The 14,639-nt window shown below is 30.5% G+C and overlaps 2 protein-coding genes across 7 annotated transcripts in view; one reads left to right on the top strand and one right to left on the bottom strand.

Annotated features, from left to right (window-relative positions):
- Nucleotides 1-14,639, bottom strand: part of LOC148609162 (uncharacterized) — a 461,126-nt gene that overhangs the window by 154,968 nt on the left and 291,519 nt on the right. The window lies entirely within an intron of this gene.
- LOC148609169 (uncharacterized) overlaps nucleotides 1-14,639 on the top strand; it is a 67,177-nt gene that overhangs the window by 12,947 nt on the left and 39,591 nt on the right. Inside the window, exon 1 of one of the 6 annotated variants that reach the window (XM_088595754.1) lies at nucleotides 5,749-6,119. The exons of 4 other annotated variants lie outside the window; for them this stretch is intronic. The gene's annotated coding sequence lies outside the window, so the exon portion shown is untranslated. Of the gene's footprint in view, nucleotides 1-5,748; nucleotides 6,120-6,430; nucleotides 6,582-14,639 lie in introns of those variants that run through there. One more of the 6 variants, XM_088595757.1, reaches the window with a different exon arrangement.

Below are 14,639 nucleotides of genomic sequence, written 5' to 3'. Positions count from 1 at the left end.
GTCACAGATTTCCCTTGAGTTGACCTAAGATCAATATAAACTTGCAGTGGTCACAGATTTCCCTTGAGTTGACCATAGATCAATATAAACATGCAGTGGTCACAGATTTCTATTGAGTTGACCTAAGATCAATATAAACTTGCAGTGGTCACAGATTTCCCTTGAGTTGACCATAGATCAATATAAACATGCAGTGGTCACAGATTTCCCTTGAGTTGACCTAAGATCAATATAAACTTGCAGTGGTCACAGATTTCCCTTGAGTTGACCTAAGATCAATATAAACTTGCAGTGGTCACAGATTTCTCTGGAGTTGGCCTAAGATCAATATAAACATGCAGTGGTCACAGATTTCTCTGGAGTTGACCTGAGATTACCAAGTTCTACATATATAAACTGATCAAGCTCTTGAAAAAAGCATCTTAAGAATATGATGATAATTGTGTGGAATAACATTGTGATTTGAATATAATGGTTTTGACAGACTGTGTGACAGACTGTAATTTCAGACTAAAATGATATTGGTCTTTACAGACTATGATTTGAGTCTCAAATGATACTAGTTTTTTGCAGAATGAGACTTGAGTGTCCATTAACACTGGTTTTGGCTGTGATTTTAGTGGTCATTGATACTGGTCTTTGACTAATTTCAGTGACCATTGATATTGGCATTGACTGTGATTTGAATGTACATTGATACTAGCTTTGACTGTAATTGGAGTGTACATTTATACTAGTTTTCACTGTGATTTGAGTGTTCATTGTTACTGGTTTTTTATGTGATTTGAATGTACATTGATACTGTTTTTTTAATTTTATTTGAGTGTACATTGATACTGGTTTTGAAAGTGATTTGAGTGTACATTGATACTGGTTTTTTAATTTGATTTGACTGTACATTGATACTGGTTTTGAAAGTGATTTGAGTGTACATTGATACTGTAAAGTGATTTGAGTGTACATTGATACTGGTTTTTTAATTTGATTTGACTGTACATTGATACTGATTTTGAAAGTGATTTGCATGTACATTGATACTGTAAAGTAATTTGAGTGTGCATTGATACTGGTTTTGAATGTGATTTGAGTGTACATTGATACTGGTTTTGAATGTGATTTGAGTGTACATTGATACTGGTTTTGAAAGTGATTTGAGTGTTCATTGATACTGGTTTTGAATGTGATTTGAGTGTACATTGATACTGGTTTTGAATGTGATTTGAGTGTACATTGATACTGGTTTTGAATGTGATTTGAGTGTACATTGATACTGGTTTTGAAAGTGATTTGAGTGTACATTGATACTGGTTTTGAAAGTGATTTGAGTGTACATTGATACTGGTTTTGAAAGTGATTTGAGTGTACATTGATACTGGTTTTGAATGTGATTTGAGTGTTCATTGATACTGGTTTTGAATGTGATTTGAGTGTACATTGATACTGGTTTTGAATGTGATTTGAGTGTACATTGATACTGGTTTTGATTTTGACTGCATGATGTAATGACAACCTTATTGTTATAGGTTATATATGTACTAAAGAATTTCTCTCACATTATAGTTCCAAGGCCATATGTGAAAACAACCTGCAAGACTTCTTACTTTCTTGATATGATTTGCTACAAAAAATTCATAATTCTTGCTCTAATAAATCTTTTGATCCTCCTTCCTTAAAATTACTTGCAGAAGGAACCATCAATCCAATGGTAATTTAAATCCTTCTGGATGTGAAATAATTCTGATATCGGTTCTTTTATCTTGCTGTCAAAGTTTTTAGAGTTCTCTCACACAATGAACATCTGTTATGCTATAAGAAAAAAGTCAACAATCAATTACCAAAGAATTAGAGACAAATGAAATTTACAGGTGCATGAAATTGAAACAGTGATTCTTTCAGATACTTGAAAATAACTTGTGCTCGCACATTTCTGCAGGTGCCAGGAGCCAAGTGCCATTGTGGGTGGATTGTGTCCCTTGACAAAGTTATAATGACTTTATGACATAAGATGAAGAAGCATTGCGTAATCAGTCTATTCATTATGGAAGTTTTTATTTTAAAGATAAGGAAAGTATGTGGGGTTTGGTGTTGACGTGATTGTCATCTCCCTCTAACCTCCAGTGAATAATGACTTTTAATATAATGATAAAGGCAAATTCAGTTTTTTGTTATACTTATCGGATAATGGTGTTTTGTTCTTAACTATGTATTGGAATAAAGTTTTGTACTTTGGTAAAATGTTCTTGCAGTTAGATCATAGATTGTGAGTGAAAAACGTGCAGTAACACAGGAAATATCCTGCTCTGATATTGGAAGAATCAATGCTTTTAAAAGTCTACAGTTATCTATGATGATCGCAGGTCTGATCTCTATCTTTTTAGTTGTCTTATATCATGCACTAAAGTTCAACATATATGAACAATGCAGTAGATGCTTCTACACAAACCTTAGATAGATCTGTAGGGTTAGAGCCTGTAGTCAGTATCTGGTTAGAAAGATCTAAGGGCTCACCATTTACTGTGAGGACATTTATGGTGGTTATACTGTAAATATATTAATTTCCGCGGTTACTAATTATCACAGATTCTGTCAAGTGAACATATTTGCGGGTATCAATTTTCGAGGTTTCAAAAAAAGTTGAGCATTATATAGTGTTAAAATCAATTTTGCTGGTATTATATTTGGCAGTTTTCTGCCCATCGCAAAATTAGTGAAAATTAGTACATTTACAGTAAGTGGATCAGTAAACTTATTAACCCAGGTATGTACTATTGACAGAGGCAATGCCGAATATAATAGTATGTATCAAGGGGTAATGATTTAACTGTTCCTCAAATGAACAGCAGACAAATGTTTTGTCAATATGAACCATTAAAATGTCCGCATAACCCTTCTTCAAGAGAAGTGAATTGCAGGATTGTTGATTGTGGTCTGATCATGCTACATTAAACTTTTTCATTGTTCCAAGATAAAGCCAGGGAACACCTGAACTTTGATTAGCCAATGAGAATCATAGGAAAAAAACTTGAATTTGAGTATGGCACTGTTCCTTTGGTCATCAACAAAAAATGACCGGGTAAACATTGCAAACAAATCATTTTTGAGTGATTTGCCCAAATATTATGCTTGATTTGGTAAGAAAATAAATACAGCACTATACATTACAGGGTATGGATAAAGTCGGACCTATTTTTGTTTATCTCAGATTTGGTTTGTTAGACTTTACAGTGCAATGTTTAATTTTCTGTCATGTTCACCGACTCACTGACATTTTCTGTATCTCTCCACTACTAAGCTTGGTTATACCAGGGACATTGTGACTGGTTAAGAGCTGCATAAATCACTTGGCCCAATACTACTGTAATTAAAGTGCTTAGGTAGAGGCTAGAGAAACCATTGTAGGTTGAGACCAGAAAGTGCTAAGGTTTCCAAAAGATCTTCTTTAGCTTGGGAGCTTTACTACCCCATAAACCGTGAAACTACTTCCTTATTACTGCTTCTAGTTCATGCTGAGTTTTTGGTGGATTCTACAGTGTTTATTTTCCTCTCCAGTAACTGTATGTTATTTGTGGTATCTGCTATCATTGCTGGTTTGTGTTGTCTTAGTTCCTGCCCATGAAATTGAATTCTAAAAAATTCTTCATAATTATGCACTATGCTTATAATTGGGTAAAAAATATGTACATATACATGCATGCATTCAAGAAGGTAAAAACCATGTAGAATTTTGGGCTACAATTTATCAACAAAACCATGAAATTTTACTCCAACCAAAACAACCATTTTTATGGTGCATGTGATTAATGTTTTTGTTTTGTATGTTCCTAAAGTAAAAACAGCAGTTTGTTTTTTTCACCTTACTATTTTGATTCTTGTTTATAAATTTCAGAAAAACGATGTAAAATGAACCATTTTCCTCACATCTGTCTATTCTTATGTAATAGATTAAGTAAGTAAGCATTATATTGAGAAAGGCAAGAAAAACCCAGAGAGTTTGATGTATTATTATCAGTAATATAGTAATCTCTTCTCTGACATACATCAGTGTATAAAAACCAGCAATGAAGAATCGTCATAAAGATGTCTCGTAATTTAGTTTATTTCAACATTGTATAATGTAGCCTGACTCAGTTAACAATAAATTCATTCCGCTGTAAAAATCTAACGGATGATATTGTGTCCAGATTTGGCATATAGTACAATGGGAATAAATCACAAAACATATCAAGGCACTAAACAATGGATAATGATGCAAAACTCTCGCATGAATGAGTTCTGTATCGGAATTTCAGTGCTAGTAATTTGAGGGATTTTTGTTGGTTTGAAGTATTAATCAGTTTGTATTGTATTTATACAATTGACTAATTCCATTTACATTTATTGTAAAAGATTTGTCGCTGGTCTTTCACACGCTACCATTTAACTGCTCTCCCTTTTATGTGCATGCTAGACTGAATTGCATCATCATGTTAGCTGGTATTGTGACTCTGTCTCTTGTTAATATGACAGAAATTAAACAGAAAGGTCAAAAGTCAAGATCATTTTTGCCTATCTTATTCTAACTTTTTTGTATTGCTGAATGAGGAACTTGTTAATTTTGGTATTTTTGTTCTCTTAATTTAAATTGGTAATAACTATTATTGTACTCCTTCAATTTAAATTTTGGCAAGGTTCATCTTTTTGTCTGTCTGTCTGTATGTAGGTCAGTAAAATATCTCAGAGGATGTTAATTGAACCGTTGATCTTTTGTAGATGTCTTTAAAACAGCACAATTTGATTCTAATTCTTTACAAAGGAAAATAAAATTATTGAAATGTTTTATGTGTTAATTACAGTTATTTATCTTTTTTCTTGTATTTACCCTTGTTTTTTGTAAATACATAATTCTGGAAAATTAGGAAACTTATAGATATTTACATAAAAAAACAGTAATTGCATGTCATGTTTCCCTCTGACATCCTGGTTCTGTGGCGGTTTTTTGATTGGAAAGATGTTTATTCTTTAGGCCTACAATATTTTTATCTATACATGTTTTACATGTAGTTATAATTTAGACCATCCTGTAAATCATGGCCCAATCAAATTTTGTCTTCATTCACATTACACTGTCTTCTGTGACAATTTCAGTAAGACGTAATTCTGACATTGTTATACCTTGTGATATATAATAGCTATGCTGTTTCATACATGGGTGTGTTGTCAGCACACTTTGATGTTGGACTACAATAATGACGTGGGTGCAGTGTATAGATCCTATGCCGACCAAGGACACATTAAATATTATAATTTGTGATGGTCTAAATGCGACAATGGATCTCTGTGTTGACTGTTTTATTCAGTACCAATTGACAAATGAATATTATAACAGCTGTATTGTGCTATGAAAGTCCCAAAGTTTCGACAAACTATAATTTACTCTAATGAATTGACAACTTATTCTTTGAATTAGAAAATTAATGGTAACGACCACCTTAACCCTTGACCTAGGTGTAATTAATTCTTTTTTGTATTATTTGTTGGATTTTTTTTTTTAAATTGGAATTGTTTTGTGTGTATTGTTATCTATAGCGATGAACTTTGGAATAAGTATCGCTTGTTCTTACAAAAGGTAGAATCTTATCGTTAATACTCCCAAATTTAAATGTAATAAATTGGCCACTCATTCTGTCCCGAATCAATCCTTTGCCTTTTAAAGCCAATCATTTTCACTTAGCTAATTTATTTACATGTTTTTCTAAGTGGTTAACTGAAAAATTTTGGTCAATTAAAATCATATCAAGTAACGCAAGTAAAGTGTCTAACTTAAGTCCACTGGTTTAGGAGAACAATAGGTATTACGACACTATTATATACCATATAGGCTAACATTTTGTTTGAAGTTTACTTAAAGGGTCTCCTTTCTATTTTTGACTTGAGGGTGACTGTGAAATATCCATACAATATCGAGCCACATTTGCTGTGTCGGGTATCGGATATTGGGGCGGAGAAGTGAAGAAAACTTGTAAATGACACTTAGCAATAGTCTGTAATTAGGGAGCATTTATTGGTGAACATCCCTGTTCAGCTGAAGAACCGAGGTTTAGTTGATAGAAAGATGAAGTGGATTTTAAACACAATCATGGGTAAGACAAATTTTTATTTCATTTCAACCACAATTTTTTTTAATCATATTGTATGAGTTGGATTGAAAGTCCTAACTCAAATTGTGTAATCAGTAATTTTTGGATTAAAATTATGACTTCCTATCTTATATTGTCAGTTCAGATTTATCGATTTCAATTCTTGTTGTTATCACTAAATCCTTGTGTATCGTCTAAAACCCATTCAGATGTTTAACTTTTGTCAATATATCCCGAGAGAATAGCTGTATTGTTATCAAACCATTCCTTACAAATTTATTTTATTGAATAAAGTGATAAAGGTAATTTTAGGTAAATGATCAAGATCTGTTCTTCTTAACGGAGCAGGCAGTTCAAAATTGATCAAAATTCATGGCATATTTGATGTTTGTTTGCTGAAACCAATTTTGATGCCATGCAGCTAAGGGTTTGAGGATCATGGTACCTTCTCCAATGGAATTTATGGTAGGAACTTTAGTATAATGATTATTTTCTTCTACAAATTTATACTTACTTTTTATTTCTGGCCATTAACCTAATTGTTGTTATATTTCCTCGTAAACAATCACCTTCTACTTAAATACATGTAGTTAAACTTGTACCGTCTGATTGTTAGTGAAATTTTAATATGTTTTGAATTGCACTTTTACTTCAATTTGACTTCATATATTATAATAATTTTGAATTACATTTAAATGGGCCTACAACTGATACTAAGTTAAAAGGTTTTATAAATAATGATAAATATGGGCTGATAAAAGAAATTTACATTAAAATTTCCATGCAATCATTTTCTTCATTTTAAAAACTATAATTTTTTTCATAATATGACTTGTATTGTGGGAGATTTATTTTTGGTTTTGAAAAATATATTTGTTGGGTGTAAAGATATTAAATAGATAAAGTATTATTTTCAATCCATATCATTATATAATAGCTGTTCACAAACCAACTTTCCAATTTTTGATGTTTTAAATTTACTTTGTGTACTATAAGTATTGGTTTTTTCTATAATCAAGATTGATTTTTCACTTTAATTCTATTGTCTCCAAAATTTTTTTATGCAAATTGCAATTAAAATTGGCTTAAATTATTTTTGTTATCTATTTTAAGAATATTTTTTGGTTATAGGATTGAACAAATTATGAATTATTAATACTGTATAATAAAAAAGTATTGCATGCAGACTATGGTACATGTCAAATATTCTTGGTCATATAAGTGTTTGGTTGCTCTTACTATCCTCTTCAACCTCAAGTTTTCATCAGTACATGTAACATTAATTATAAGAGGAATTAGGTAGATTTTCTGGGTTAACTTGGTATGTTCTTATTTCACAGATGCAAGACTGGTTTCTTTTAAATAAATTATTCAAATTCCCAAGACTGTCGTTTCATGAGATTTTTGGGTGAATTCAGAATGAATTTATAACTGTTATTGTAAAAACTTAGAACAAAACAATAAAAGAAAATTTATTATTTTTGCATCTGTACTCTTCAAAGAAATACATAAATATATAGATTTGAATCTCACATAAAGGGGTATTGGTTCTGTTAGATCTCCTACAAATAAAAATTCACTTCTTTTATGTTACTAAATAAGATCCTATCTTTTGGCCTTGTCCACTCAGAGTAGCAAATCACCCATTGCAGACAGCATGCTTCTAAAGTTATTCTGCTGCTCTCCAACTGGGTCCCTGTTTACTATCTCTTTATCTGGTTATCAGAACAATATCTCACACCCCAGTTTTGTCTGTGGTAAATTTCTGGGCCATTTACAACCCACCGGGGTTCCTTTCTAACTCTATCTAAGTATCATGATTTAAAATGAAAATGATTCTTTTATCTATAGCATTAGTATATTTTGTTGTTCTTTTTTGACTTTTTGTTGACTTAATATAATTTTATCAAGATTTCCTGACACTTTTCATCAAGTGAAAAATGTGATCCTTGAATCTGAAGATGACACTTTAGATTGGCATATTTCTTGAATTTCTCAAATGTTGAAGTCTTTGTCAAAAATCTGGTAGTTTATTTTGGGAATTGTTTGTTTACTGAGAGAGAGACAATATAAAAGTATTGCAATATAATACAAATTTGACCAGAAAAGATATGTTCTTTATTAAATGTCCTTGACTACCCTAATACAGTAAAATAAAGCTAATACATACCAGTACATGTATCACATGTCCCTGAATGCAATTGATATGTTCCAATATATGCTTTGTTTCAAAATAATAGACCGTTGACTTTCATAAAGAAAATAATATTCAAGAATTTGTTACAATAATGTATTGAATTGAAGTAATCAGGAGTAGTTTAGGAAAACGTTAAATTATGTCTCATAAATGTTTAAAAATCCAAATTTTGGTTGTGTTTTCATGAAAAACAACTCATGCCTTTTCTATCTTTATTGCTATAGGTCCACAGACTTCATTAGTAGTCCATGAATTATTTTTTGGTAACAATATGTTCTTTTATTATTTTCAAAGTCTTTGAAGCCCATCTGGTTGATTTGATGTATGTTTGTGGGTGTAAAGAAAATATTGTTTAAAAACATTTTCTCACATAACATGGAAGATGAAAAATGTATTTATAATGGCAGTTTTCTTTTTGAAATATACTATTTTTAATGTGAAACCTGCACCAGTTTTATAAGAAAACATATTAATCAGTCAGCCTATACATGGCTAGTTGACTCCATAGTAAAAATAGTTTTGTTTGTAGTTCAAGAAACCTTTGAAGATCCAAATGCTTCAGAAATAAAAAAATGCAAGAAATAAAAATTCCATTCTTAAGAATAGTGCGACAATTATGTAAAAGTATAAAGTATGTGTATACAGATATTGTTGGCAGAAGTCTCTTTAAATTGTGAAAAGAAGGAAAAATAAAATTTCAACAAGATTACAAAAGACGTTTGTGAATATTGATTTGTCATAGTACCCCATTAAAAACAAATTGTTTTGTCATTAAATCAACTTTTACTAGAGTTTGATACACTTTTGTGAAATATATTCTGGAGCTGTTGAAATATATTCTTTCCTAATGTCCCAACACAAAAGGAGAATTTTAAATTGTAGCTAAGTTTTATGTGTTTTGAAATAAAATGATAAATGAAGATGTTATTTAACAGTGGATCTTGACAAAATGTATTTCCATACTAAATGATAGTGGTGTAGCAGTTAACTGCATCAGTCACAATGCATTTATCAGTAATTAAAGATATTTAAAATTTCTGTAAAATTCGTGGTTTTTTACCATAAAAGTTACAAACTGGGCCTAGGAACCTATGAGATTTGATCATAGCTTGCAGTTAAATGTACTATAACATAACTCAATGTGACAATAGTGGTTTAAATAGAAGTAAAAATATTTCAATATTGAAGGGATCAAATTGAAGCTACAAGAAAAATCTGTTGAACTTACAATAGTTCTTATAGTGAAAGTTTATTTTTAAGTGTTTCAATATTAGGATAAGTAATTTTTGTGGTGCGTTAAATTGAGACCATTGTCAAACTGATTGTTTCCAGATAGCAGGCGGTAACTGTTATTCAATAAAGCATTTTAATGTGATTGTAGTTGAGAAAAGACCTATTTAAACAATTAATTTTCCACCTTTGGCTGTTTTGTTTAGGTATTTAGTGTTTAATGCTTAAACTATTCTTCTTTTCTGTGGGAATATTTAAATACAATATTAGCATTATGTCTAAGGATGGATTTAGGTAGAAGAAAATTGATACAATGGATTTTACTGTATTGTTAGGTGAAAAAAAGGCAGAACTTTCCATTTCTGTTCCTTTTAGTGCAGTTACTAATTAGTAGTGTACTTTGGGGTTATCTTCTCTTAAGGGCTTAGATAAATACTAAATGTACCATTTTGAAAAATAAGCATTTTTATATTTTGAAATTGAGGCCTTAATAATAGAAAAAGTGGACAAATTCTGTTGAAGAAATACAATCTAAGTTGTCATAACCAACTCTGAGTTGAAACCCTGTAAAAACAAACTAGAGACTGGAACCCAAACTAAACAAACTAGAGATTAGAACCAAAACCAACTTAAGATTAGAATACTATTGCTGTCTTAACAAACTAGAGACTAGAACCCAAACCAACTTAAAATTGGAATACTAGTGCTATCTTAACGAACTGTAGACTGGTGCCCTGTCCTTGTGTACTATTAAAACCAGTATTTATTTGATTCCTATCTAAACTAATACAGATGTTCTCCCAAGATCTGTAACAAGACACTGTGAAGTTTAGTTTGAAACATTTCACCACTATTCTTTAACTTGGAATACAAGGACTATTGGAAATTGTAATAGTTAAAGTTTAGGAGACTGAAGAACAATAATTAGGCTTCAATGGGATAGATACCTCTTATTATTGAAATTATACTCCAATTATGATCACTTCTAATCATTTGGGAGGTGTAATTGGGTAATGAGAAATCTTTATAATCCTCTGTGACACAAAAAAGTACCCTTTCAAACATGTACGTGCAAATAAAAGATAATTTAAGTCATAAAACTAACGACATGGTACAAAAGCCACAGTTAGAAATGAAAGCTTTCTAATTCATAATAATAAAGCTCAATCCAACCAACCGCAACTTGAATTCTCGCATCATTGACTTGATATAGATGTCATACGTATTGTATTTTCAATTTTTATGATAATTCAAAAAAACTTTTGTTGTTAGTTATTTGTTATTTTTTAGTTTTCAATAAATATTATTCCCACAACAGTTGAAGCGTCAGATTGCATTAGGCGACAGACTATTACATATTGAGTAAGTAGAGTAAAGTTAAGGTGGGGTTAACATTGGAATGAGCTGAAATGATGATTTTGTTTTTCTTTTGGGTTAGAACTTCTAGACTTTTCAAGAGAAAAAGTTTCATAGTTTGACAGTTTAAGTTAATGTAATTTCTTTTGCTGGGGAATGATTGAAAATGAAAAAATAGCTATTTGAGTTACTCCATTGGTAACTGGTACTTGTATTAATCAATGAGAAATTGATTTTTTTGTGATGAGCTTAATATAACATTTAATAATTAGATTGTTAAACTTTTTAAATCCCATAATAGATAACACAAATGTAGATAGAAAATGGAAAAGTCTTTGCTGTTTTTGTAAAATTTTGTTGTGAAAATTAAATTTATATGGGTATTTTATTATGAGAAAAAAGGAGGGAGGTTAAAACATTTTGATTTGTATATTAAAGAATTTAATACTATAGGCATTGAAATAGTTTATGATCAGGGAAAAATTTTAGAAAATGAACAGTTTTAGACATTATTTAAACATGGTACTATTTCAATATGGCAGATCCTGTTCAATTATGTATAAGGAAATACAAGATAAAAAGGAAAATGCAAGTAGAGTTATCAAGTTTCTTAAGTTGACAATTGTAATGTATTGAATGTCAATATGAGAAAGTGTGTACTTTAAACATACTGTTATGTGGTGTACACATTTTTATGATTTCCTTTAAATTAAAAAGTAATACATCTACTGTTTGTGCTGATGTATTATAAGATAAGATGATAAAATTCATTAAATTATTTGCTAGGTTTATCATTATTTAAAAAAAAATTAAAGCAAAGAAAGTCATTTTTATTTATTCAATTATTATTTTTCATCAGTCACAATATTGCCTTATGCAGTGGCTAGTTATGGATTAAAGAGCTGTTACAATTAGACACTTAAAAAAATCCAATACATTATCAAGGGGAGATAACTGATATTGTTTTTAAGTCGGACTGAATCTGAACCCTGCATGAGGCTGAATTTTTGACTTACACTTGATTAAAGGCCATGGAGTAGAAGTATAAAATCTGATTATATCTTGTATAAGCTTGTTTGAAATGCTTCCATTGGGTTATTTACCTCTTATTGTAGACATTTAAAAGTAACAATATAACAGAAAATGGAAAATGAAAATGTATCAAAGGAAAAGCAAGAGTTAAAAAGTCAAGTGTTTCTAATATTGTGCTTTATTGCTTTGTTTGAATTAAAATATTTATTGTTCAAAGCCTTTGTAGTGCTGGGAATTCTGTTTGAATTTTATTTATGTTAGAAGCTTTCTAAAACCAGTCTGATAACTGTTCTTAAATGTGAATTATTTGTACTTTAGAATCAATGTATAATATTTAATTAAATTGTAGTTTCCACTTTTGAATTGCAGAACAAATTGAAAATTGAATTTGTTTATAGTTTCAAAATAATTTGCACAAAACACAAATTGATGACATTACTTTAAATGTTCCAGTATTACAGAAAAAGGGTGATGGTCGGGTAATGGCATGTTGAAACAATAAAGAGACAACAATGAGACTGCTTGCTAACAGACAATGAGCAATAAAGTGGGATATTTCATTGCATTTTACTCCATTGTAGAGACATTGCAGTACTCAGGAATGGGTTTATGGCAAGCTTTGATTGCCAAAGCCTTTTACTATTCACTCATTTTCTAAACAATTCTGTATGGTCCTTTGTAGCAATTTAGCCTAATAGAAACTTATTACAGAGAAACTAACAGGCGTAATTGTTCAAAGTCTCCTTCTTTTATGCTTTTTATGTATTAATTACTTGCTTTTAAATAATTATTCTTATTTGATTGTGATCGTTACGAATGGATTTGGCTACTTAAGAATTCCTGAGATGCATCAGGGAAAATTGAGACTTGTTTTTTTTTTCTCCTGTTTTTACACTATTATTACTTAACTACAATTGTGTTTATGGAAAGTTATTGCCCTTTAAAATTCAAACGAGCTGATTATTTTGTTTACTGAAGGAAGGTTTTAACCAAATTAAAAGATAATGGTTTGAGATATTATTGGATAATGCATGATCCATGCATTATAGTAAACCTAACAACTTTAAAATGGAAATTCAAACTGCATTATTTCTCTGCAAGTAAATGCAGCCAACCATTTTTCTTCCAGTGGAGAAATTAGGTATTTCATTACATTTAAGTACATCACAACAAATTTTAGGCCTAATAAGGACAAAAACAGTAACTATTATCACAAAGTTTTACAATTTATCAATATTTATGTCTACCTCTATGGAAACACTTGGATGATGGACATCTTTTAACTATATCTCTACTGGTACATATAACCACACTGGCGAAGTACAAGTTACTAACATTTATGTGTAATGAAAATAAAATGCAATGCAGGTGTCAAGTCTTCTATATTCAATGTGTTGGTTCATTGGAGATTATTGAGAAACGTGACTTAAATGAAATTTGGAAATATTCAAAAAAAGAATGGGATGTATTGGAATAAACCATTTTTTTTTGTTTTTGTTTTTATAGATGGTTATACATTTATAGAAATAGTTCCTTTTCAAAATAAATGTAATTGTGTTGTTGTTGAAATATGACTATTGCACATTAAATATGGCTAAAAATACCCCCCTCTCTCTCTTTCTGCTTCATAATGTCATGATAAGAATACCATTATAGAAAATAACAAAAGATATCAAAATGTTATTGTTAATATGAATATAGGATGTCACAATAGAACTTTAGAATACTTTTCCAAAAACATATGGGAGAATTTTGCAATATAATGCTATGCTTTGTTATATTTGTATTGTTGGGAGAGAAATTGGGGCCATTTGAATTATACCATAGTTTGAGAATTGAATTAATTTGTGTTTGCACTTAATATGCATTAACCATGCATTTATTACAATTTGTTTTGTGGTGATTTTTTTCCCTATAGTTTTATTGTATGTGAACCAGTTTTCTATGTCATCATTTTTATCCATTTTATTGAGTTATCTCTCTTTGTACATTAGTAATGAATTTATTTTATTACATTTATACTGAAAGAATATGTAGTTTTTAAATGCTGCTAATTGAAGTATTTTTATCACAAGAGGAGAAAAAACTTTTGCTCCCACAGGATTGAAATGTAATTAAAAGCTGAAAATGTTAACGATCATGTAACTATAGAAAACTTGGGTCACTAGGTAGAAATAGGAATGAGAAGTAAGCTACAGAGTATTATAATGACCTGAAATGACATTTACCCTTTATTGTTACCTCTTTGGTGACTGTGGGAATTATGGAACCAAACAGCTGCCAAGAGTTTTGGGAGAAGAGGGCAATGTAAGCTTAAAGCCTGAAGTTTATTTGTATTCAACCTGTTCATAAGTTTATGTTGTAAGTACATCCCAGTGTGTCGCCAGGAGAGGAATGCCTTTTGTCTGGGGATAATACAATTAGTGCTAATGGCAGTATAATTAATGATCCCTTTGTGGAGCCGAGGATTGTTATTAGGGCCCTGTTTAGGTTTATAGGCTGTTTATAAGTAATTTTAGGTCTCTGCAGGGTGCCCTTGTAGAATACACAGCCAGGATAGCTTTAATAACAGAATTGTGTTAGTTTTAGTAGCAAGGATATAATTTGATTAAACATAATTGTCTGTTTGTTAAGTCTAAGATTCTGATGAAAAGAAAAGTTTCTATTAAGTATATTGTCCACATGTATTCTTTGTTTATTTTATTGTC

This window comes from Perna viridis, chromosome 8 (assembly GCF_037379345.1).
Source record: "Perna viridis isolate PV_CMFRI_1.1 ecotype Kerala chromosome 8, ASM3737934v1, whole genome shotgun sequence".
Classification (NCBI taxonomy): Eukaryota; Metazoa; Mollusca; class Bivalvia; order Mytilida; family Mytilidae; genus Perna; species Perna viridis.
This window is presented reverse-complemented; position numbering and strand designations above follow the sequence as displayed.